Consider the following 27,198-nt stretch of genomic DNA (forward strand, 5'->3'; position numbering starts at 1 on the left):
CATTACAAGAGAGTAGAGGGGGAGAAACATCATAAGATCCAACTATAATAGCAAAGCTCGCGATACATCAAGATCGTACCACCTCAAGAACACGAGAGAGAGATCAAACACATCGCTACTGGTATATACCCTCAGCCCCGAGGGAGAACTACTCCCTCCTCATCACGGAGAGCGCCGAGATGATGAAGATGGCCACCGGAGCGGGATTCCCCCTCCGGCAGGGTGCCGGAACGGGTCTAGATTGGTTTTTGGAGGCTACGGAGGCTTCTGGCAGCGGAACTCCCGATCTATTGTGATCCTCGATGTTTTTAGGGTATATGGGTATATATGGGAGGAAGAAGTATGTCGGTGGACCTTCGGGCTGTCCACGAGGCAGGGGGTGCGCCCAGGGGGGTGGGCGTGCCCCCCACCCTCGTGGGCAGCCCGGGACTCTCCTAGTCCAACTCCGATTCTCCGTGGGCTTCTTCTGGTCCAAAAATAAGTTCCGTGAAGTTTAAGGTCAATGGGACTCTGTTTGATTTTCCTTTTCTGCGATACTCTAAAACAAGGGGAAAACGGAAACTTGCACTGGGCTCTGGGTTAATAGGTTAGTCCAAAAAATAATATAAAAGTGTATAATAAAGCCCATAAACATCCAAAACAGATAATATAATAGCATGGAACAATCAAAAATTATAGATACGTTGGAGATGTATCAGCATCCCCAAGCTTAATTCCTGCTCGTCCTCGAGTAGGTAAATGATAAAACATAATCTTTGATGTGGAATGCTACCTAACATATTCATCATGTATTTGTCTTTATTGTAGCAAGAATATTCAGATCCATAAGATTCAAGACAAAAGTTTAATATTGACATAAAAATAATAATACTTCAAGCATACTAACTAGGCAATCATGTCTTCTCAAAATAACATGGCCAAAGAAAGTTCATCCCTACAAAATCATATAGTTTGGTCATGCTCCATTTTCTTCACACAAGAATGCTCTCATCATGCACAACCCCGATGACAAGCCAAGCAATTGTTTCATACTTTAGTAATCTCAAACTTATTTTCAACTTTCACGCAATACATGAGCGTGAGCCATGGATATAGCACTATGGGTGGAATAGAACAGTGGTTGTGGAGAAGACAAAAAGGAAGAAGATAGTCTCACATCAACTAGGCGTATCAACGGGCTATGGAGATGCCCATCAATAGATATCAATGTGAGTGAGTAGGGATTGCCATGCAACGGATGCGCTAGAGCTATAAGTATATGAAAGCTCAACAAAAGAAACTAAGTGGGTGTGCATTCAACTTGCTTGCTCACCAAGACCTAGGGCACTTGTGGAGGCCCATAGTTGGAATATACAAGCCAAGTTCTATAATGAAAATTTCCTACTAGTATATGAAAGTGACAAAACAAGAGACTCTATATCATGAAGATCATGGTGCTACTTTGAAGCACAAGTGTGGAAAAAGGATAGTAGCATTGTCCCTTTTATTTAATTTTATTTTTTTATTTGGCCTTTCCTTTTTTTATTTGGCCTTTCTTTTTTTGGCCTTTCCTTTTTATTTGGCCTTTTTTGGGGATAATGCTCTATTAATGATGATCATCACACTTCTATTTATTTACAACTCAATGATTACAACTCGATACTAGAACAAAGTATGACTCTATATGAATGCCTCCGGCGGTATACCGGGATGTGCAATGACTCATGAGTGACATGTATGAAAGGATTATGAATAGTGGCTTTGCCACAAATACGATGTCGCCTACATGATCATGCAAAGCAATATGACAATGATGATGTGTGTCATAATAAACGGAACGCTGGAAAGTTGCATGGCAATATATCTTAGAATGGCTATGCAAATGCCATAATAGGTAGGTATGGTGGCTGTTTTGAGGAAGATATAAGGAGGCTTATGTGTGATAGAGCGTATCATATCACGGGGTTTGGATGCACCGGTGAAGCGAAGTTTGCACCAATTCTCAATGTGAGAAAGGGCAATGCATGATACCCAAGAGGCTAGCAATGATGGAAGGGTAAGAGTGCATATAATCCATGGACTCAACATTAGTCATAAATAACTCACATACTTATTATAAAAATCTACAAGTCATCAAAAACCAAGCACTACACGCATGCTCCTAGGGGGATAGATTGGTAGGAAAATACCATCGCTCGTCCCCGACCGCCACTCATAAGGAGGACAATCAAAGAACACCTCATGTGTCAAATTTGTTACATAATGTTTACCATACGTGCATGCTACGGGACTTGCAAACTTCAACACAAGTATTCCTCAAATCACAACTACCCAACTAGCACAACTTTGATATCACTATCTCCATATCTCAAAACAATCATCAAGTATCAAACTTCTCATAGTATTCAATGCACTTTATATGATAGTTTTTATTATACCCATCTTGGATGCCCATCATATTAGGACTAGTTTCATAACCGAAGCAAACTACCATGCTGTTCTAAAGACACTCAAAATAATATAAGTGAAGCATGAGAGTTCATATATTTCTTTAAAATAAAACCACCACAGTGCTCTAGAAAGATATAAGTGAAGCACTAGAGCAACAACAAACTACTCCGAAATATGTAAGTGAAGATCAATGAGTAGTCGAATAATTATGCAACTATATGAAGACTTTATAACATTAAATAATTTCAGATCTTGGTATTTTATTCAAACAGCAAGCAAATCCTATAAAAATAAATTGACGCTCCAAGAAAAACACATATCATGTGGTAAATAAAAATATAGCTCCAAGTAAAGTTACCGATAGAAGTAGACGAAAGAGGGGATGCTTTCCGGGGCATCCCCAAGCTTTGGCTTTTAGGTGTCCTTATATTATATTGGGAGTGCCATGGGCATCCTCAAGCTTAGGCTCTTGCCACTCCTTGTTCCATAATCCATCAAATCTTTACCCAAAACTTCAAAACTTCACAACACAAAACTTAAAGTAGAAAATCTCGTGAGCTCCGTTAGCGAAAGAAAACAAAAGACCACTTCAATATACTGTAATGAACTCATTATTTATTTATATTGGTTTTAAACCTACTGTATTCCAACTTATCTATGGTTTATAAACTCTTTTACTAGCCATAGATTCATCAAAACAAGTAAACAACACATGAAAAACAGAATCTGTCAAAAACAGAACAGTCTATAGTAATCTGTAACTAACACAAACTTCTGGAACTCATAAAATTCTAAAATACATTTCTGGACGTGAGGAATTTATATATTAATCATCTGCCAAAAGAATTAACTAAATATAACTCTCCAATAAAAAATGGCAGCAATTCTCATGAGCGCTAAAGTTTCTGTTTTTTTACAGGAAGTTCAACAAGACTTTCCCCAAGTCATCCCAACGGTTCTACTTGACACAAACACTAATTAAAGACATAAAACCACATCTAAACAGAGGCTAGATGAATTATTTATTAATAAACAGGAACAAAAAGCAAGGAACTAAAATAAAATTGGGTTGCCTCCCAACAAGCGCTATCGTTTAACGCCCCTAGCTAGGCATGATGATTTCAATGATGCTCACATAAAGGATAAGAATTGAAACATAAAGAGAGCATCATGAAGAATATGACTAGCGCATTTAAGTCTAACCCTCTTCCTATGCATAGGTATTTTGTGAGCAAACAACTTGTGTGAATAAGAATCAATTAGCATAGGAGGGCAAAACAAGCATAACTTCAAAACTTTAAGCACATAGAGAGGAAACTTGATGTTATTGCAATTCCGACAAGCATATGTTCCTCCCTCATAATAATTTTCAGTAGAATCATGAATTAATTCAACAATATAACCAGAACCTAAATCATTCTTTTCATGATCTACAAGCATAGAAAATTTACTACTCTCCACATAAGCAAGATTCTTCTCCTTCGGAATAGTGGGAGTATCATAAGAGACTCGAATACTATAAATTGTTTCCACATTAAAAGAGTAATGTTTGGAAAAAGGGTAATCATAATCATGGCAAGTTTTATAAATATAATCATCACTATTTTTTATAGCATATGCATCATCACAATAATTATCATAAATAGCAACTTTGTTCTCATCATAATCGATTGAAACCTCTTCCAAGATAGTGGAATCATTACTAAATAAAGTCATGACCTCTCCAAATCCACTTTCATAATTATCATAATAAGATTCAACATCTTCCAAAATAGTGGGATCATTACTTCCTAAAGTTGACACTCTTCCAAACCCACTTTCATCAATATAATCATCATAAGTAGGAGGCATGCTATCATCATTATAAATTTGCATATCAGAACTTGGGAGACTAAAAATATCGTCTTCGTTAAACATAGCTTCCCCAAGCTTGGGACAAACATTAATTGCAGAAAATATATTCTCAAAAATGTCATATTCATAAAACATAGCATCCCCAAGCTTGGGCCTTTTCATATCATAAGCATAATCACTCTCATCATTAATAGTATGGATAGCACCAATAGTATAGCAATTATAATATTCTTCCAAGCAAGTGCCAAAAAGACTTTCAAGATCATAAGAAGTATCATTATCTTCCAAAATTATATTTTCATGAGGCACAATAGTAATAGGAGCAGCATTATTTGGGAGAGATATCTTTTTACCTCTCTTCCTTTTTCTTTTCTTCTTCTTCACCACATCATGTGTGGGTTCAATCCTCTTTTTGGAGCTCCTTATTAATGAGATTGGTTGAATAGGAGCCTCCTCCTTGTTACGTCATTCATCATAAGAAATAATAGGAGGTATTGGGAAGTCTCTTCCCATTAATTAGTATTCTATTCATCTTCTATTTGTTTTCTTTTCTTTATGTAATTGGCAATATAAGGGTTTTCAATGCAATTCACCGCACAATACATATAAATTTCCTTTAGATACAAATAAAGAAATTTATCGAGATTAAATTTTGGAATACCCTCAGTTATAAGTTTCATTTCTTCATAACCCAAAAGAAGACTAAGCTTTTATGATGCTCAAGGGTAATCAAGTTATCACAATTTTTGGACACGACTTGATCATGAAACAAATAGCATTGGAGCTTTAAATGACCATGTTCATTGCAAAGTTCACAAGGATGGTGATAAATATTGAATCTTTCAGCACAAACATCTATCCTTTCTTGCAACAATTTAGTTTCTCAATGCTTATACCTCTTGCAATATCTATCTTCCCTATTTGGTGTGTACTTGCAAACCCAACGCACTCCAAAAAAATTGACATGTTTATAGGAGACATTTTCATCATAACTAATGCAATCGTCATTAGTACTATGAATATTTAAGGAGTTCATACTAACAACATTGCAATCATGCTCATCGTTCAAAGATTTAGTGCCAAACATTTTAATGCATTCTTCTTCTAACACTTTGGCACAATTTTCCTTTCCATCATTGTCAGGACCCCGATTCCAGGTCACATCGATCTAGCCGGTAACACCTCATATCACTTTGCGGCCTCACGCACGGTATCCCACGGGTGTCGCCTTACCATGGCCCGGGACCGTTTGCGCCTTTTGGCTCACGTATATGATAGTGTCGCTAGCATCCATATGACAGAGAACCCGGGCCGACATGGCTAGTCGTGAACCCAAAGCGGCACAGACCTATGGAGACAGGCATACATGAATCACATCGAACATGTCGGTCATCAACGAGTGATTCCGGGCTGTAGCACTGGGCTAACAGGACTCCGGGGAACCCCGGGCTGTAGCAGGCTAGGCAGGACTCCGGAAGTCACCGTGACATTTCCCCGAAGGGACAGACATAGGAACGAAGTGAAACACATGCCGGCCAGTCAAGTGTCCTGAACAGTAGTGCTGGGCTAGCAGGACTCCGGTGAACCGGGCTGTAGCGGACTACTATGGCTCGAGGAGCACTAGACTACATTTCCCCATAAGAAAGGCTGCCAAGGATAAACAACTAGATTGTCGGATCCCACTCATACCAAGCATTTCAATCATACACACAATATGCCCGATATGAGTACATACAACATGGCATCACAACAAAACTCTACAACTCAAGTACTTTATTTAAAGGCTCCAGGGAGCCATACATAACATGTTCATACAGATAGGGGTCACATGACCCGACACTCAAGTCATACAAACATACAAGCACATGCGGAAGCAACTAGTCTGAGTACAGACTCTAGAAAGAAAGAAGGCTTCTCGAAGCCTGTCTATCTACATAGGGCCCTCCATGGCCAGGATCACCACCTGGGTGGCTAGTCACTCGTCGACGTCAAGGTCTACATAAAACCCATCGGAGGGGGCGGTGTTGTCGTCTGAAAACAGTAATTAAGCAAACATGAGTACAAAGGTACTCAGCAAGTCTTACATCAGAACCTACTAAACATGCTTATTCTCAAGAAGGTGGTGGGGTTGATGCAGCAAGCCAGCTTTGACTCTTGGCTAAGCTATCCTACGGAACTTCACTAGTGAAATAGTTTTCGCACACGAGTCCACTACCCACCAACACAATACACCACCGTGGATCCTCCCTCGTCATCCTACGAGAGGGCCATCCTCGATACTCACACTTATCTTGAGTCTTTTAGTAGTATCCATTAACTTGTCTATGAACTGTATAGGCAACCAAGTAGTCCTTTACCGCGGACGCGGCTATTCGAATAGTTTTATACCCTGCAGGGGTGTACTTCGTCATACACGCTTTCACCACTTACCGCCGTTTACACGACATGTACTCGGCAACCTTCAAGCGGAAGCCCAACGAGGGTGTCGGCCACGGCCTACCTAAACACTTAAGTCTCTAGTCCAGGTTTATCGCCTATCCAGGTTCCATCCGCAGGGAGTCCGGCCGAGGTTTCCACATACGGCCCCGAACGATGTGAACAGGGTTCCCGAGACACCAAACGGGTGACTCGGTACACCGTGCCACGGTGTATCTACCGCAACATAGCCCACCCCTAGGGTCAGCGCTACGCACGGCCGCCAACACATAACCTACAAACACCAGAAACTATTTGCAACTCCTGGACAGAGTACTAGGGTGGTTAAGAAGCCGAGAGGGTCAATTAAGGATCCCAATGCATGGTAGTAGCTGAATCTTAAATCACACATACAGATCTCAGTTCTTAGGGACGGCCTCAATGAAACAACCCACCATGTACTCCTACATGGCCTCTCATCGATACCTTTACCAAAACATGTTCAACGCATCCCTCACATTACCGACATAAGCATTTCACTCTAGCCCATCACCCAGATGAACCAGACCTGACACAACTCTAAGCATAGCAGGCATAGCAAGGTAGGAATCACATACATGGCTCAATCAACTCCTACACATGCTAGTGGGTTTCATCTAGTTATTGTGGCAATGACAGGTCATGCAGAGGATAAGGGTTCAACTACCGTAGCACACAACAGTTTGAATCGCGTTGTCTTAATGCAGTAAACAAGAGCAGAAGCGAGAACATGGGTTTGTATCGGAATGATCAATGGTTGCTTGCCTGATGGAGTGGTAGCGGGATACTGCCCTTCAGTTGGATACTCGTGAATATCCTCGGAGGCAGAACCTACCACGGAGAACACATCGGAACACAATCAACACATGACGATATGCAACAATATGATGCATGCTATGACATGGCAATATGATTGTGTCTTGGCCTAATGCAAGCTATAATAGAAAGGAATGAACTCATTTGAATCAAAGATTCAAATATTAGCTCATTAAACATGGCCTTAATAGTGCATTTCCTTATTCTGCTTAAACAGCAAGGTAAACTTGTTTTGTCATGCATGAAACCATTACAGATGGATAGATTGAATTTTTCTGATAATTTTTCATATATAATTTATCTCATTTGGAGCTATGGTTGAATTTCTATGAATTTTTGAAGTTTGAACATTTTCTGGAATTTCCTGTATAAAAATAAATCCAGAAAATGCATTACTGCATCAGCATTGCGTCATGCTGACCTCAGCAGGTCAAAGGCGCCAGCCCAGGTCAAACCTGACTGGTGGGCCCTTGCTGTCAGCCTCTTAGTGCACTAACTACGTTTAGTTAGCCTAATTACTGGGCAGGGCCCACTAGTCAGTGACTATACTAATTAAACTAACTCATTTTTAGTTAGAAACTAATCTGGATAATTAGCAGAGGGGGCCCACTTGTCATTGACTCAGGGGAGTCAACTGGGCCCACCCAGTCCACGTCAGTGGTCAAATCCGCCGGTCAACAGGGCTAATCCCGCCGGCGTTGAGTCGCCGGCGAGGCCGAGACGGCGGAGGGCTTCGGAAAACGCCCTCAGGCGGCCAAATCGACGGCGGAGACTATCTACGGGTAGCTGGGAACGAGCCGCATCGTTTGGTGGTGGTAGTTGGGCTCGGGGTGGCCGGAAACGTCGCCGGCGACGAGCTTGGCGGTTGCCGGAGTTGGGTGAGGACGGTTTCGAGGCTACGGTGCACGGGAGGAAGAACTGGTGGTGGCTACGGGTTCCTGGTGCTGCGCTGAGCACGGTGAGGCGCTCGGACGCGTGCTTGCACAGCCGTAGCCACGACGGCGACATGGCCGGCGGCGAGGAGCTCTTGGGTGCGGTGGAAACGGCGGCTACAGGGGCCAAAAAAGCACGGGGGCTAGGGGGAAAGGAAGAGGAGCTCACAGCGGAGTCGGAGAGGGGGTCAGCGAGCTCGGGGAGGTCCTGGCGGCGGCGAATCGACCGGAGATGGCTCGGGTGCCCGAGGTTGAAGACGAGGGCGAAGGCGGCGAAGCAGGGCTTCCCGCGAAGCGTGGCTCGGTGGGGAGGACGAGGGAGTCGTGGCGGAGCTAATGGGCTCGTCGGGGGGGCGAGGGAGTGGCTGTAGTGGCAACTACGGCGATCGGCAGCGACGGACGTGCTCGGCCGTCGCGGGGGAGAGTGAGAGAGACGAGGGGGAGAGTGCGAGAGGATGAGAGGGAGACGTGGGGGTCGCGTGGCGTCCTCTGGGCGTCTCCCGGCGTCGGCAGAAGCAGGAGGTGGCCGGCGCGTGGCCGGCGCGCGGCGAGCACGCGCCCCTGCCTCCTGGCGCGAGGTAGGGGGTGACTGGCCGAGCCAGTAGGCTGGGCCGAGCCAGGTAAGGCCCAGGTGGGCTTCTTTCTCCTTTTTTTTGATTTAGTTTCTGTTTTCTATTAAACTGCAACTGTTTAGCTTTATTTAAAATACTAAAACATTTCCAAAAATCCTGAAAATAAATGTGGCCTCTGTTTAGATTATTTCCAACAGGAAACATTTATTCCCAGAATTATTTGAGCATTTAGATTATTTTATAGCATTTAAATGCCCAAATTCAAATACTTATGATTTAATTCAATGACCTTCTGTTGACCTAGAAAATTGTGCACCAATTTTGCCAGAGGTTCTAACCTAAGACAAAGAGGGTGAACTTTTTAGAAGGGCATTTCAGGTTCATTGAAAATATTTTTAGTAAACCCTAGTTGTTTCCAGGGGGGTGTTGGGGGTTCTGTCTTCCCCAATTCAAATTTAAGAAGAATTTAAACATGATGCACATTCTAATGCTTGAACTAGCTAGGGTGTGACAACTCACCCCCACTCAAAAGAATCTCGTCCCGAGATTTAGGATCCTCTGGGAAGAAGGTGGGGTACTCGAGTCGAAGACGGTCCTCCCTTTCCCAAGTGGCTTCTTCCTCGGAATGGTGTGACCATTGAACCTTGAGAAACTTGATATTATGACGTCGAGTGGTACGCTCGGCTTGATCAAGGATACGAACGGGATATTCCCGATAAGAGAGGTTATCTTGTAGATCAAGCGTTTCGTGGTCCACTCCACGGATAGGATCCGCGAAGCAACGCCTGAGTTGTGAAACGTGGAAGACATCGTGAACTCTGGAAAGATGCGGAGGTAGTTCCAATTGGTAGGCAACTTCTCCTCGTTTGGCAAGAATGCGAAAGGGTCCAATGTAACGAGGAGCCAATTTGCCTTTGATACCGAAACGATGGGTTCCCTTTAACGGAGTAACCCGAAGGTAAGCCTTCTCGTCGACTTCATAAGTCATAGGCTTATGTTTACGATCATATTGACTCTTTTGACGAGATTGGGCTGTTTTCAATTTCTCACGAATAACGCGAACCTGCTCTTCTGCTTCCTGAATCATATCCGGGCCAAAGAGTTGTCTTTCCCCGGTTTCTGACCAGTTAAGAGGCGTTCGACATTTTCGTCCATAAAGAACTTCGAAAGGAGCCTTGCCTAAGCTGGCTTGATAACTATTGTTATAAGCAAACTCCGCGAATGGAAGGCATTTCTCCCAACTCATTCCGAACGAGATGACAGAAGCTCGGAGCATATCTTCCAGAATTTGATTGACTCGTTCTACTTGACCACTTGATTGAGGATGGAAGGCGGTGCTAAAGGAGAGACGAGTTCCCATAGCATTTTGGAAACTTTCCCAAAATCGAGAGGTGAAGAGACTCCCACGGTCTGAATTAATTTCCAATGGAACACCATGAAGAGACACTATTCGGGAGATGTATAAATCGGCTAGCTGGCTAGCGGTGATACTCTCACGAACAGGTAGAAAGTGGGCTACTTTGGAAAGTCGGTCGATCACGACGAAGATGGCATTATTCCCTCTCTTGGTCCTGGGAAACCCAGTGATGAAATCCATACTGATTTTATCCCATTTCCATTCGGGAATAGCCAAAGGTTGAAGAGTGCCAGCAGGCCGTTGATGCTCTGCTTTAACACGACGACATACGTCGCAATTAGCAATGTATTGAGCGATTTCTCTCTTCATCCTAGTCCACCAAAACCTCTGGCGTAGGTCTTGATACATTTTAGTACTACCGGGATGAATGGTGAGAGGGGATTCATGAGCTTCCTTAAGGATCAACTGACGCAGATGTTGTTTCTTGGGAACCACCAAACGGTTCTCGAAGAAAACAGCACCTCGCTCATCCATGGAGAAACATTTAGCAACTCCGCTAGCGATGTTTTCCTTAATCCGGGATATGCCCTTATCATACCGCTGGGCGGTTATGATTTGATCCATAAGGGTAGGTTTCGCCACCAGGGTGGATAGGAATCCTTGAGGAACAATGTGAAGGTTTAGCTTACGAAATTCCTCATGGAGAAGTGGTTGACTTTGTTGTAACATCAGGTTGTTACAATAGGACTTACGGCTTAGCGCATCAGCCATGACATTGGCTTTGCCCGGGGTGTAAGTTATTCCTAAGTCGTAGTCCGAGATCAACTCGACCCAACGTCTTTGCCTGAGATTCAAATCTGGTTGGGTGAAGATATATTTCAAACTTTGGTGATCGGTGAAGATCTCGCAACGATTACCGAGAAGGTAATGTCGCCAAGTTTTAAGTGCATGGACTACAGCTGCAAGCTCTAGATCATGTGTAGGATAATTTTCCTCATGTGGGTGTAATTGCCGTGAAGCATAGGCAATTACCTGACGATCTTGCATGAGTATGCAACCTAGTCCTTGTCGCGAGGCGTCGCAATAGATAATAAAGTCCTTGGAGAAGTCTGGTGGTACCAGTACGGGGGCAGATGTCAGGCGTCTTTTCAGTTCCTGAAAACTGAACTCGCACTGTGGAGGCCACTCGAACTTTTTATCTTTCTTGAGGAGTTCAGTTAGAGGTTTAGCAACCTTGGAGAAATTTTCGACGAAGCGGCGGCAATAGCTCTCTAAGCCAAGGAAGCTCCGAACTTGCTTAACCGTCTCAGGTGGAGTCCAATCAAGGACGGCTTGAACTCGCTCGGGATTGACAGCAATACCCTTGCCAGAGATTACATGGCCTAGATAGGTCACTTCTGGCAACCAAAATTCACACTTGGAGAATTTGGCATAAAGGCGATGCTCTCGAAGTTTCATCAATACCAGCCTTAGATGTTCGGCATGTTCCTCTTCATTCTTGGAGTAGATGAGTATGTCATCGAGGTATACTACGACGAATTTATCCAAGTACTCCATGAAGACTGAGTTCATTAACCGAGAGAAGGTAGCCGGGGCATTGGTTAAACCGAAGGACATGACAGTGTACTCGTATTGGCCATAACGAGTAACAAAGGCCGTTTTGGGAATGTCCCCGTTTCTGATTTTGATTTGATGGTAGCCCAACCTCAAATCCATCTTGGAGAAGACTGAGGATCCAGCGAGCTGATCATACAGATCGTTGATCCTGGGAAGCGGGTATTTGTTCTTGATGGTGACCAAGTTGACAGGTCGGTAATCCACAACCATTCGATCCGTTCCATCCTTCTTCTTAACGAAGAGGACGGGGCAAGCCCAAGGAGAGGAACTAGGACGGATGAAACCCCTTTTCAAGGACTCATCGAGTTGGTTCTTAAGCTCGGCTAGTTCTAAGGGTGGCATCTTGTAGGGTCTTCTAGAAATTGGAACGGTTCCTGGAACAAGGTCTATCACAAACTCAACATCCCTGTCAGGTGGAACACCTGGCAGTTCTTCTGGAAAGACATCCGGAAAGTCTCGGACTACCGGAACATCCTCAAGGTCTGGAAGGGGGTTGGCATTTAGGGAGTAAAGTTGGCGCTTGGCCACTCGAGTTAAGACATTAACTGTCTTGCCCGAGGGGTGAGTAAGTTGAACGGTTCTAGTGGCACAATCGATCTTAGCATAATGAGCTGACATCCAGTCCATACCCAAGATGATGTTTATGTCGGAGGACTTGAGAGCTATTAAGGATGCAAGGAAGACAAGTCTATCGACAAGAATTTCGTTCCCATGGCTTACTCTAGAAGTTTGCCATTTGGAACCCGGAGTTTGAATTACCATGGAAGTGGGCATGTCGCAGAATGTCGTGTTATGCAATCGAGCATAGTTCTCGGATATGAATGAATGAGATGCTCCAGTATCGAAAAGAACAGATGCCGGATGGCAGTTAACAAGGAGCGTACCAAGGACGACGTTAGGATCCTCATGAGCCTCCTCGGCTGAAACATAATTGACATGGCCACGTGCAGTGGTGGCCGGCTTGGCGTAGAAAGTCTTCCCCGCTGGCTTACCACGGCCAACGGACTTTCCAGTTTGATTGGGGTTGTTGTTCTGGGGACACTCTCGGCTATAGTGACCCGGCTCTCCACACTTGAAGCATGTCACCACATTGGGGCGTGGAGCAGCATTAGCAGCGGGGCCACCATAGGGCTTGGGCGGTGCAAATTGTTGGTTGGGACGAGGCGCCTCAAAGGATGGCCTCGGGATGAACCTGGGTGGCAGTGCCGTGCTTGGAATCCACACCCGGCGCTTCTGAGTTCCAGAGCCGGATGAAGAGCCAAAATCACGGGAGTGCTTGCGTGAAGCGTCATAATCAGTCTGGCCCGTCTCAGCACTGATGGCTTTATTGACCAACTTCTGAAAGATGTGCACTCGTGCAGACGGAGATCGCGGCGAAGCTCAGGGCTAAGTCCCTTGCGGAACCTTGCTTGCTTCTTAGCGTCAGTAGATACCTCTTCGGGAGCATAGCGTGCCAGATTTCCAAATTCACGACTGTAAGCATCCACAGTCAGTCTTCCTTGGGTGAAGTTGCAGAACTCCTCCCTCTTGCGATCCATGAGACCTTCCGGAATGTGATGCTCACGGAAAGCCTCACTGAATTCAGCCCAAGTAGTGATTTGGCCGACCGGGCGCATAGCTTCGAAGTTTTCCCACCAAAGGCTAGCAGGGCCTTCGAGGTGATAGGCAGCATAAGTAACCTTGTCGGCTTCGGCTACGTTGGCAGAACGTAGCTTGTGGGTGATGCTGCGAAGCCAGTCATCCGCGTCGAGGGGCTCGACGAAATGGTTGAACTTTGGTGGGTACAGCTTGATAAAGTCATTGATTGACACCAAGTCATTTCACGGGTGGCCTGCGGTGTTCTGCTCAATCCGCTCCAGCAGGCGGTTAGTCTCACGCTTGTTTCTTTCCGCCTCTAGCATCACTTCGGCCAGAGAAGGCGGGTGAGGCAGATTTTCACCCCTAGCTGCACTGGCTTCCCCCTGCTCCGGGGCAGCAGGGTTGCTGCGGGTGTTGACCATCCTAGGAGAAAACAAGACAACGGTTTAGACAAGGATGGCTCAAACTTAGCAAGGAAGTGCAGAATGTAATGGATAACACGGAATGCAGAGATGTTCATCCGTATGTCATGGTAATATAAAACTGCCATATATATACCAACGGTCATACACATCATACATAGTTCAGTACAAGCCCAGGCTACAGTACAACTATGATGAAAGACATTACATCTCATCGGAGGCATTCCAAGCTCCTATACATTATTTGTCTACACCTCCGGAATTGACTACTCACTAAGTCGTATTCCACAAGTCACGCAGGACAGTGGAAATACAACTACTACAATACTAGTGGTACTACTACTATCTCAGACAGCTCCGTAGTAGTTCTCATAGAAGTCACCTCCGTAGCCTGGAAGTTCAACATGACCATCCGGGAACAGACAGTCCTGAGGAGCCTGTGGACCAAAGGGGCTAGGATGAGGTCTTGGACCAACAAACGGTGGCCTGCGGGGACCACGGGGTGGGGTGATGCCTCCCACATCACGCCAATCCACCATGTCTGGCAGAGCTGATCTCACAGGATATAGATCCCTTGTATCCATACATCCAGCTTGCATCGCAGGTGCAAACCGAGTCAATGTGGCCCAATGATCAGCACGGGTGTTGAAAAGCTCCAGCCTCAAGGCCCGATTCTCTCGGTCCTTATCTTCGAGCAACTCGGCAGTGGTACGAGTTAATGAGTCCTCCTGAGTGGAGTCAGCATAGATAGCCTGAAGATACCCTTGCGCTCCCGGAAGTGAAGCTGGCATGTAACGGAAGTCGGTGTTCCGAAGCAGGCCGGTCCGGACTCGCAAGATGGTCATCATGGAATAGGCAGCATCCTGCAGAGCCATCTCAACAGTAACCCCGAGTCCATAGGAACAGCGAAGGGGCTCGGTAGACCCAGGATAAGAAGGAAATATCCTGACGGTGCAGAGATATTGGCTTTGATTAAAATCGCGGAACTGCTCTTCGACGGTGTATTCGGGGTACCAATGGTAGCCCGTCTCGATCATGACCCAGACTAACATAGCAGTATGACCGGGCACGTTGAGGCGCCTGGTCAGGCGAACCACTTGGTTTTGAGCATGGTTGGCCATCTGAAAACACAACCACAATGCAAAGACATCAGAATTCCTAGGGAAAATTGGACAGCATAACAACTGTAAATGCTCAGAAAAAGATTTGAGACATCCACAACAGTTCGGAATACCACTCAACAACATCATATCAAGGTTCTGATTTAGTTAGCAACATACTAAGAATAGTAGAAACTGAACTTGGACTTGTAACAACAATCCTATAAGCTACTATGGGTTAGTAACATGTGAACCTGATAGAGGAAGAGAGCCTAGTCCTTAACCCACGTTGAATGAGGAGAGAATGACTCAGATCAGAGGCATAGGGTAAAGGAGTAAAAGAGCCTTACGTTCCCTCCCACAATCAATTCCCCTACATATAACTAAGCATTTCTAGACTCGACATCGACCAGTTTGGCTCAACGAACCTACAGGCAGTCCGGCTCTGATGCCAACGCTGTCAGGACCCCGATTCCAGGTCACATCGATCTAGCCGGTAACACCTCATATCACTTTGCGGCCTCACGCACGGTATCCCACGGGTGTCGCCTTACCATGGCCCGGGACCGTTTGCGCCTTTTGGCTCACGTATATGATAGTGTCGCTAGCATCCATATGACAGAGAACCCGGGCCGACATGGCTAGTCGTGAACCCAAAGCGGCACAGACCTATGGAGACAGGCATACATGAATCACATCGAGCATGTCGGTCATCAACGAGTGATTCCGGGCTGTAGCACTGGGCTAACAGGACTCCGGGGAACCCGGGCTGTAGCAGGCTAGGCAGGACTCCGGAAATCACCGCGTGACATTTCCCCGAAGGGACAGACATAGGGACGAAGTGAAACACATGCCAGCCAGTCAAGTATCCTGAACAGTAGTGCTGGGCTAGCAGGACTCCGGTGAACCGGGTTGTAGCGGACTACTATGGCTCGAGGAACACTAGACTACATTTCCCCACAAGAAAGGCTGCCAAGGATAAATAACTAGATTGTCGGATCCCACTCATACCAAGCATTTCAATCATACACACAATATGCCCGATATGAGTACATACAACATGGCATCACAACAAAACTCTACAACTCAAGTACTTTATTTAAAGGCTCCAGAGAGACATACATAACATGTTCATACAGATAGGGGTCACATGACCCAACACTCAAGCCATACAAACACACAAGCACATGCGGAAGCAACTAGTCTGAGTACAAACTCTAGAAAGAAAGAAGGCTTCTCGAAGCCTGTCTATCTACATAGGGCCCTCCATGGCCAGGATCACCACCTGGGTGGCTAGTCACTCGTCGACGTCAAGGTCTACATAAAACCCATCGGAGGGGGCAGTGTTGTCGTCTGAAAACAATAAATAAGCAAACATGAGTACAAAGGTACTCAGCAAGTCTTACATCAGAACCTACTATACATGCTTATTCTCAAGAAGGTGGTGGGGTTGATGCAGCAAGCCAGCTTTGACTCTTGGCTAAGCTATCCTACGGAACTTCACCAGTAAAATAGTTCTCGCACACGAGTCCACTACTCACCAACACAATACACCACCGTGGATCCTCCCTCGTCATCCTACGAGAGGGCCATCCTCGATACTCACACTTATCTTGAGTCTTTTAGTAGTATCCATTAACTTGTCTATGAACTGTATAGGCAACCCAGTAGTCCTTTACCGCGGACGCGGCTATTCGAATGGTTTTATACCCTGCAGGGGTGTACTTCTTCATACACGCTTTCACCACTTACCGCCGCTTACACGACATGTACTCGGCAACCTTCAAGCGGAAGCCCAGCGAGGGTGTCGGCCACGGCCTACCTAAACACTTAAGTCTCTAGTCCAGGTTTATCGCCTATCCAGGTTCCATCCGCAGGGAGTCCGGCCGAGGTTTCCACATACGGCCCCGAACATGTGAACAGGGTTCTGAGACGCCAAACGGGCGCCCGGCATACCCGGCCACGGTGTATCTACCGCAACATAGCCCACCCCTAGGGTCAGCGCTACGCACGGCCGCCAACACATAACCTACAACACCAGAAACTATTTGCAACTCCTGGACAGAGTACTAGGGTGATTAAGAAGCCGAGAGGGTCCATTGGTTCGGGCCCAATGTACGGTAGTAACTGAATCTTAAATCACACATACAGATCTCAGTTCTTAGGGACGGCCTCAATGAAACAACCCACCATGTACTCCTACATGGCCTCTCATCGATACCTTTACCAAAACATGTTCAACACATCCCTCACATTACCGACATAAGCATTTCACTCTAGCCCATCACCCAGATGAACCAGACCTGACACAACTCTAAGCATAGCAGGCATAGCAAGGTAGGAATCACATACATGGCTCAATCAACTCCTACACATGCTAGTGGGTTTCATCTAGTTACTGTGGCAATGACAGGTCATGCAGAGGATAAGGGTTCAACTACCGTAGCACACAGCAGTTTGAATCGCGTTGTCTTAATGCAGTAAACAAGAGCAGAAGCGAGAACATGGGTTTGTATCGGAATGATCAATGGTTGCTTGCCTGATGGAGTGGTAGAGGGATACTGCCCTTCAGTTGGATACTCGTGAATATCCTCGGAGGCAGAACCTACCACGGAGAACACATCGGAACACAATCAACACATGACGATATGCAACAATATGATGCATGCTATGACATGGCAATATGATTGTGTCTTGGCCTAATGCAAGCTAAAATAGGAAGGGATGAACTCATTTGAACCAAAGATTCAAATATTAGCTCATTAAACATGGCATTTATAGTGCATTTCCTTATTCTGCCTAAACAGCAAGGTAAACTTGATTTTTCATGCATGAAACCATTACAGATGGATAGATTGAATTTTTTTGATAATTTTTCATATATAATTTATCTCATTTGGAGCTATGGTTGAATTTCTATGAATTTTTGAAGTTTGAACTATTTTCTGGAATTTCCTGTATAAAAATAAATCCAGAAAATGCATTACTGCATCAGCATTGCGTCATGCTGACCTCAGCAGGTCAAAGGCGCCAGCCCAGGTCAAACCTAACTGGTGGGCCCCTGCTGTCAACCTCTCAGTGCACTAACTACGTTTAGTTAGCCTAATTACTGGGCAGGGCCGACTAGTCAGTGACTATACTAATTAAACTAACTAATTTTTAGTTAGAAACTAATCTGGATAATTAGCAGAGGGGGCCCACTTGTCATTGACTCAGGGGAGTAAACTGGGCCCACCCAGTCCACGTCAGTGATCAAATCCGCCGGTCAACAGGGCTAATCCCGCTGGCGTTGAGTCGCCAGCGAGGCCGAGACGGCGGAGGGCTTCAGAAAACGCCCTCAGGCGGCCAAATCGACGGCGGACACTATCTACGGGTAGCTGGGAACGAGCCGCAGCATTTGGTGGTGGTAGTTGGGCTCGGGGTGGCCGGAAACATCGCCGGCGACGAGCTTGGCGGTCGCCGTAGTCGGGTGAGGATGGTTTCGAGGCTACGGTGCACGGGAGGAAGAACTGGTGGTGGCTACGGGTTCCTGGTGCTGCGCTGAGCACGGTGAGGCGCTCGGACGCGTGCTTGCATGGCCGTAGCCATGACGGTGACATGGCCGGCGGCGAGGAGCTCTCGGGTGCGGTGGAAACGGCGGCTACAGGGGCCAAAAAAGCACGGGGGCTAGGGGGAAAGGAAGAGGAGCTCATAGCGGAGTCGGAGAGGGGGTCAGCAAGCTCGGGGAGGTCCTGGCGGCGGCGAATCGATCGGAGATCGCTCGGGTGCCCGAGGTTGAAGACAAGGGCGAAGGCGGCGAAGCAGGGCTTCCGGCGAAGCGTGGCTCGGTGGGGAGGACGAGGGAGTCGTGGCGGAGCTAATGGGCTCGTCGGAGGGGCGAGGGAGTGGCTGTAGTGGCAACTACGGCGATCGGCGGCGAGGGACGTGCTCGGCCGTCGCGGGGGAGAGTGAGAGAGATGAGGGGGAGAGTGCGAGAGGATGAGAGGGAGACGTGGGGGTCGCGTGGCGTCCTCTGGGCGTCTCCCGGCATCAGCAGAAGCAGGAGGTGGCCGGCGCGTGGCCGGCGCGCGGCGAGCACACGCCCCTGCCTCCTGGCGCGAGGTAGGGCGTGACTGGCTGAGCCAGTAGGCTGGGCCGAGCCAGGTAAGGCCCAGGTGGGCTTCTTTCTCCTTTTTTTTGATTTAGTTTCTATTTTCTATTAAACTGCAACTGTTTAGCTTTATTTAAAATACTAAAACATTTCCAAAAATCCTGAAAATAAATGTGGCCTCTGTTTAGATTATTTCCAACAGGAAACATTTACTCCCAGAAGTATTTGAGCATTTAAATTATTTTATAGCATTTAAATGCCCAAATTCAAATACTTATGATTTAATTCAATGGCCTTCTGATGACCTAGAAAGTTGTGCACCAATTTTGCCAGAGGTTCTAACCTAAGACAAAGAGGGTGAACATTTTAGAAGGGCATTTCAGGTTCATTGAAAATAATTTTAGTAAACCCTAGTTGTTTCTAGGGGGGTGTTGGGGGTTCTGTCTTCCCCAATTCAAATTTAAGAAGAATTTAGACATGATGCACATTCTAATGCTTGAACTAGCTAGGGTGTGACAATCATACTCACGAAAGATATTAAAAAGATGAAGCGTATGAGGCAAACTTAATTCCATTTTTTAATTTTCTTTTATAAACTAAACTAGTGATAAAACAAGAAACTAAAAGATTTGATTGCAAGATCTAAAGATATACCTTCAAGCACTCACCTCCCCGGCAACGGCGCCAGAAAAGAGCTTGATGTGTATTACACAACCTTCTTCTTGTAGACGTTTTTGGGCCTCCAAGTGCAGAGGTTTGTAGGACAGTAGAAAATTTCCCTCAAGTAGATGACCTAAGGTTTATCAATCCGTAGAAGGCGTAGGTTGAAGATGGTCTCTCTCAAGCAACCCTGCAACCAAATAACAAAGATTCTCTTGTGTCCCCAACACACCCAATACAATGGTAAATTGTGTAGGTGCACTAGTTCGGCGAAGAGATGGTGATACAAGTGGTATATGGATAGTAGATAAAGGTTTTTGTAATCTGAAAATATAAAAACGGCAAGGTAACTAATGATAAAAGTGAGCACAAACGGTATTGCAACGCGTTGAAACAAGGCCTAGGGTTCATACTTTCACTAGTGCAAGTCCTATCAACAATAATAACATAATTGGATCATAAAACTATCACTCAACATGCAACAAAGAGTCACTCCAAAGTCACTAATAGCGGAGAACAAACGAAGAGATTATGGTAGGGTACGAAACCACCTCAAAGTTATCCTTTCTGATCGATCTATTCAAGAGTCCGTAGTAAAATAACATGAAGCTATTCTTTCCGTTCAATCTATCATAGAGTTCGTACTGGAATAACATCTTAAGACACAAATCAACCAAAACCCTGATGTCACCTAGATAATCCAATGTCACCTCAAGTATCCATGGGTATGATTATACGATATGCATCACACAATCTCAGATTCATCTATTGAAACCAACACAAAGAACTTCAAAGAGTGCCCCAAAGTTTCTACCGGAGAGTCAAGACGAAAGCGTGTGCCAACCCCTATGCATAGGTTCATGGGCGGAACCCGCAAGCTGATCACCAAAACATACATCAAGTGAATCAATAGAATAACCCATTGTCACCACGGTTATCCCATGCAAGACATACATCAAGTGTTCTCAAATCCTTAAAGACTCAATCTGATAGGATAACTTCAAAGGGAAAACTCAATCCATTACAAGAGAGTAGAGGGGGAGAAACATCATAAGATCCAACTATAATAGCAAAGCTCGCAATACATCAAGATCGTACCACCTCAAGAACATGAGAGAGAGAGAGATCAAACACATAGCTACATGTACATACCCTCAGCCCCAAGGGAGAACTACTCCCTCCTCGTCATGGAGAGCACTGGGATGATGAAGATGGCCAGCGGAGAGGGATTCCCCCTCCGGTAGGGTGCCGGAACGGGGCTAGATTGGTTTTTGGTGGGTACGGAGGCTTCTGGCGGCGGAACTCCCGATCTATTGTGCTCCTCGAAGTTTTTAGGGTATATGGGTATATATGGGAGGAAGAAGTACGTCGGTGGACCTCTGGGCTGTCCACGAGGCAGGGGGCGCGCCCAGGGGGGTGGACGTGCCCCCAACCCTCGTAGGCAGCCCGGGACTCTCCTGGTCCAACTCCGATACTCTGTGGGCTTATTTTGGTCCAAAAATAAGTTCCGTGAAGTTTCAGGTCAATTGGACTCTGTTTGATTTTGCTTTTCTACGATACTCTAAAACAAGGAAAAAACATAAACTGGCACTGGGCTCTGGGTTAATAGGTTAGTCCCAAAAATAATATTAAAGTGTATAATAAAGCCCATAAACATGCAAAACAGATAATATAATAGCATGGAACAATAAAAAATTATTGATACGTTGGAGACGTATCAGACTGCAATAACATGATTAAGCCATATTAAACACCATAAGGTGGAGAGGTCGGATAAATGGACGTGTACGGGTTCTTAGTACTCACGATGCGGCTAGGGGCTTGTTCCGGGGGCGTCGCTCCGGACTGCTGTCAACGTCCCACGCGAAGCTGCCCGCGAGAGGGCCCTTCCCCTTCTTGGGCGCCTCCACCTCTAGATTTGTGGAGGCCGCCCTCTACTTCCTCCCCTCATCAGGGGGAGAGTCGCTCTTCTCTCTTCCTCATCGTCATCATCTTCGGCGGTGGAGGAGCGGGTCTTTTCTTCGGACGTCGCGTCCGAAGCTCCCTTGCGGCGGGGCCCACTCCGAACCCCCTTGGCCTTCCCCTTGGCCTTCTTCTCCAGCGCCTTATAGGGCGTTGGTACCAGCATCTTCGCTAGACGCGGGATGACTGGTTCCTCAGGCAGCGGAGCCGGACATTGGATCTGCTTCGCCCTCTCCATCCATTCCTGAAGAAGAAATGGTAACAAAAGCTCATACATCATCCTTGAAACAAGAAAGTAGAGGATGCGTTAAAAAACATACCTCATTGGCGAGGTGGTTAATGTCATGCCCGCGGTCCGAGTCTGTGGCCGGCAGTGTCTCGTTACCCTTGAAGAGCAACTTCCAGGCGTCTTCATGAGTGGTTTCGAACAGCCTCTTCAGGGTATGGTGCTTCTTCGGGTTGAACTGCGACTTCGGCTTTGGCATGGGAGGACCCGGCGAACCAGCATCACCTGGATTATGTCGACGAGCTTGATGTCTTTATCCACCATGCTTTGAATGCGAGTTTGCCGCACTATCAGCTCATCTGACGAGGACCAATTTGGGCCCTTCTCAACCCAGGAGGTAAGTCGCATTGGAGCACCAGAGTTGAATTCGGCATCCGCGGACCAGGTGGCATCGCGGGGTTCTGTGATGTAGAACCACTATTTCTGCCATTCCTTGACAGTTTCCACGAAAGTGCCTTTTGGCCAGGAGACATTGGTCAGCTTGCTCACCATGGCGCCTCCGCACTCCATGTGCTGGCCATCCACCACCTTCGGCTTCACATTGAAGACCTTGAGCCACAACCCAAAGTGGGATTGGATGCGGAGGAAGGCCTCACACACGATGATGAACGCCGAGATGTTAAGGAAGGAGTTCGGGGCTAGATCATGGAAGTCTAGCCCGTAATAGAACATCAGCCCACGGACGAAAGGGTGGAGTGGAAACCCTAGCCCGTGGAGGAAATGAGGGATGAATACCACCCTCTCGTTGGGATTCATTTTGGGGATGACTTGCCCCTAGGTTGGAAGACAGTGGGCGATTTCCTTCGCCAGATACCCGGCCGCCCGAATCTCGGTGATGTCCTTCTCCTTGACAAAGGAGGCCATCCACTTTCCTTGACCTCTGGATCCGGACATGGTTGAGTGCTTGCTTGAGTGGGGAAAAGATGAGAACTTGGGTGCTAGAGCTCAAGGGTGGAAGGGCAGAGAAAGAGAGAGAAGGCGTGGGAGAAGAAGGGGAATCCCTACACCCTTATAAAGGCAGTGAATATCGAACGCCTCCCCACTCGCCCTAAAACTCGCCTATTCCCATGGGCTGTGTAAACGACATGGTTGGGTTACCCATGCCCGTATTGATAAGAATCCCACGATAAGGGGACATGATCTCTGCTTTGGCAAGACGTGCCAATGGAAACCGCATCTCGAAACGTGGAACGACAGACAAAAACGGTTCAATATAATGGCCGGACAGACGTGATGTCATCTTGTGAAGAGTTGTCAGCAGATGGGGACTCGTGAAATATTATCTTCCCTGTAGTCGTGTGTCGTACTAGTGTTACAGATTCGGACACCTTCATTTTATCCGAAGACTATCTTGGAGTATTCGGAAAGTGGAACCCGCCTTGCAATGCCGAAGACAATCTGTGCGCCGGACACATCGTCATTGAAGCCTGGTTCAGGGGCTACTGAGGGAGTCCTGGACTAAGGGGTCCTCGGGCGTCCGACCTCTTGGATATGGGCCAGACTATTGGTTCGTGAAGATACGAAGACCAAAGACTCTACCCGTGTCTGGAAGGGATCTCCTTGGCGTGGAAGGCAAGCTTGGTGATCAACTATGAAGATTCCTTTCTCTGTAAATGACCTTGTGTAACCCTAGATCCCTCCTGTGTCTATATAAACCGGAGGGCTAGGTCCGTAGATAGATCCGGATAATCATAGCCAGACTATACTTTTAGGGTTTAGCCATTACGATCTTGTGGTAGATCAACTCTTGTAATACTCATATTCATCAAGATTAATCAAGCAAGAAGTAGGGCCTGAACCTGGGTAAACATTGTGTCCCCTGTCTCCTGTTACCATCGATCCTAGACGCACAGTTCGGGACCCCCTACCCGAGATCCGCCGGTTTTGACACCGACACCAGGGTCTATTTTCCATCATATAAGTTTCCAATCTACAATATTAGTTACCGATTTACTCTTTTTGCAATCTTTTACTTTCCGATCTATAAACCAAAAATACCAAAAATATTTACTTCGTCGTTTATCTATCTCTATTAGATCTCACTTTTGCATGTAACCGTGAAGGGATTGACAACCCCTTTATCGCGTTGGGTGCAAGTTGTTTTATTATTTGTGTAGGTATTCGGTGATTTCTGCGTTGTCTCCTACTGGATTGATACATTGGTTCTCAAACTGAGGGAAGTATTTATCTCTACTTTGTTGCATCACCCTTTCCGCTTCAAGGGAAAAAACAATGCAAGCTCAAGAAGTAGCAGTATGATTAGTGTACAATCAAATCGAGGGCGTTACAAGTTGGTATCAGAGGCAACTGCCTCTAGAAATCCCCCTTCCAAACTCCTTGGCCGAAATTGAGTCTAGTCATTAAAAAACTTTTACTAACATGGCTGTGTGGCTTACAGGCCCACGCCCCCATTGGGTGGTATTAGGATCTTTTATTCCTCATCTATACTATGGGATTCTGATCTTTCTTCTACTCGGGTTAAATGATTTTACTAATTCTAACTCTAGGTTCTCGTACCACTTCTTGCGGAGAGCCCCTTCATTACAGATGATCAACTACTCACCTGAAGATTCCGAAGATACTCTTCAATGTTCCCTTGAGACTTTGTGCCCATTGCTTTTGTAATTCTCTACCACCAATATATCCCTATTGATAAATACATACATATGTCATTCTTATTTTTATTCCTAGCTGCTCTTGTTATTACAAGATGCATCGAATTATTCTCCCACTTTTTAAGAATCCCTTGTGCCACTGCCTTACAGTTCCTTGCCACATGAATACCCCTACGAAGAATTCTTCACACTTATCGAGGAATTGTTCATCCCTAGTTGTTCATATGATTCACAAGATACATATAAATACTATCCGATCTTCCGGTAATCCTCTGCCAACTATTGCTCTGCAAATACGTGTCTGCTCGCATTATGGTTATGTCCCATATGTCTAGCAATATTCATTAGTATCCTTTGTCATTATCATTTCGAGTCCCTTGATTTGATATGTTGCAAATGCTCGCAATCCTCAATTAGATCCTAGAATTCATCCTTCCAACTCACACGTCATTTTGAACAGTAGCTGGTTCTTGACCAATCAAATTGTCGTCGATTGTACCCCTAAGGCTATTCAACTTATCCAGCCCTAATCAGAGCGTTGCTTCTGATCCCTTGAATTGGAATTCATAATTCCTTTGCAACTGAGCTTTGAACTAGTCAGGTGTTTCTATAATCCAATGCCTTTGCATTGTTTCTTCCTCTGATTGTGCTAGTGCTCGCATTAGCTTTGTTATGAACCGTCGGGTCCTTTGTTGAATTATCATCCGACAGTGTCCTTCGTATCCAAAAATATCGAGAAGTTCTTTCCCTGATCCATAATGCCATTGATAAATCTTATTCTCTGTTTTGGACCACCATGCTCTGCTCTCGAGCTGGTGATATTTACTCTTGAAGCTTGTGGTATATGTTTCTAAGATGCCCCGATGGGTTGAACCTATGCCTTCCTTAATCTGTGTGAACCCAAAATTTCACGGTCCATACTCCTCTGGTAATTCACCAGGTAGGTTTTCACACTCAAATCATTTTTAATAGAGCGGTGAATATATGGTCATGCATTGGAGAAGTGGGAGTCGGCCTTGAACTTGGTGTTCATGCCCATGGACAAGATGTAGCCCCTATCATTGAAGCTCTCGTAAAAATACTCCGTCCTTGTTATAAGTTCATCTTGTATCTGTGGTTTGATAATTTACAAATGTGGTTCCGACCATATTGCTCTCCTTCTCTTCCATTTCTGAGACAAGTTTACACACTCGTCTTCTGCAGATAAATACATCAGTTCAACCTTTATTCTGCTCTACCTTCGAGTATTACCCCCAGGAATCTCGAGGATATCATGCCATTGCATTATATGTTATGAATTTCTGATGAACTAGTACCTTTCCCTATCTTAGTCACTCCACGGGTTATGGGTTGTCATCAACCGAGAACACCAAAGAGTGAATCGAATCCACATTGTGATTCAGTACTCCAAGACTTTGTTATTGGGAAGTTTAATTCTCCATCACGTCATTCCTAGCCTGGTCGTCTATATCATTATTGTCTAATTTTAACTGCGCTACCTGGTCCTTATTCCCGGAGCACAAATTTCGATGATGAGCTAAGCTTACATCAATCTTCCTTGTCATATCGTTTCATCGCATATAGCAAGCTTGATTCTAAACTTATGTCGTATTCGTGGTTGCAATAATCTTCTGCTTCATCAGTTCTTTTGCTTGATGTGGTCACTGTTTGAATGCATCTTCATGGAGCCTCTCAACAAAAATTGCTGTGATCATCATCAATATTTTGACTCCTTCCAGGATATCAATTGAATCCATGATGAGAAATACCATCCTTGGCCCTTGATGGTTTTTGTTATCATCGACAGCGTTATTGCCCTCCCTCCAACACAAACTTGTTCATGTTTGGTGTAGTACCTTGAGTTCCTTTTTATCTATCTTGTGATATGTTCTACCTTGGAGTATTACCATCTTTTATGTCAGGGATCTCATGGGAATTTCACCACCTCTGAATAATTCTTGATACAAGTGATACTTATCAACATCACCATTCTTTTCCTGATCACCGTGTTGTTTCTAACCTCCAACAAATGGACAGTGATGTGTAATTCCAAAACTTCTAGCAACCCTATTGCTTGAAGTTAATGGTTGATAGCTTGATTCTTAGCCTACTAGTTATTGAATCCCCATTCTAACATTGATCATGCTACATCAGCCCATATTTTGGGTGCACCTTTCAACCAATGTCTAATTATGTATGTTTTCCTTGAGCATGCATCATTATATCATTTGACCTAACAAATGTTATCTCCTTGTTCACATAATTGTGGAAATCCATCTTTTTGGAAATCTCGAGGAATTGTCGTTGAGTGCATCAGCCACCCCCTCATCCTCTCCTTCGATTAATGACGAACTCTTGTTTCAGAACTTGCTTCCATAGTTCATTTCCTGAGAATCTTACAATGTCGTCTCGTCAATTGTGTTGCACCTTTTCTTCTCAAGCATCCTGAGTCT

Source organism: Triticum aestivum, chromosome 5A (genome assembly GCF_018294505.1).
Source record: "Triticum aestivum cultivar Chinese Spring chromosome 5A, IWGSC CS RefSeq v2.1, whole genome shotgun sequence".
Classification (NCBI taxonomy): Eukaryota; Viridiplantae; Streptophyta; class Magnoliopsida; order Poales; family Poaceae; genus Triticum; species Triticum aestivum.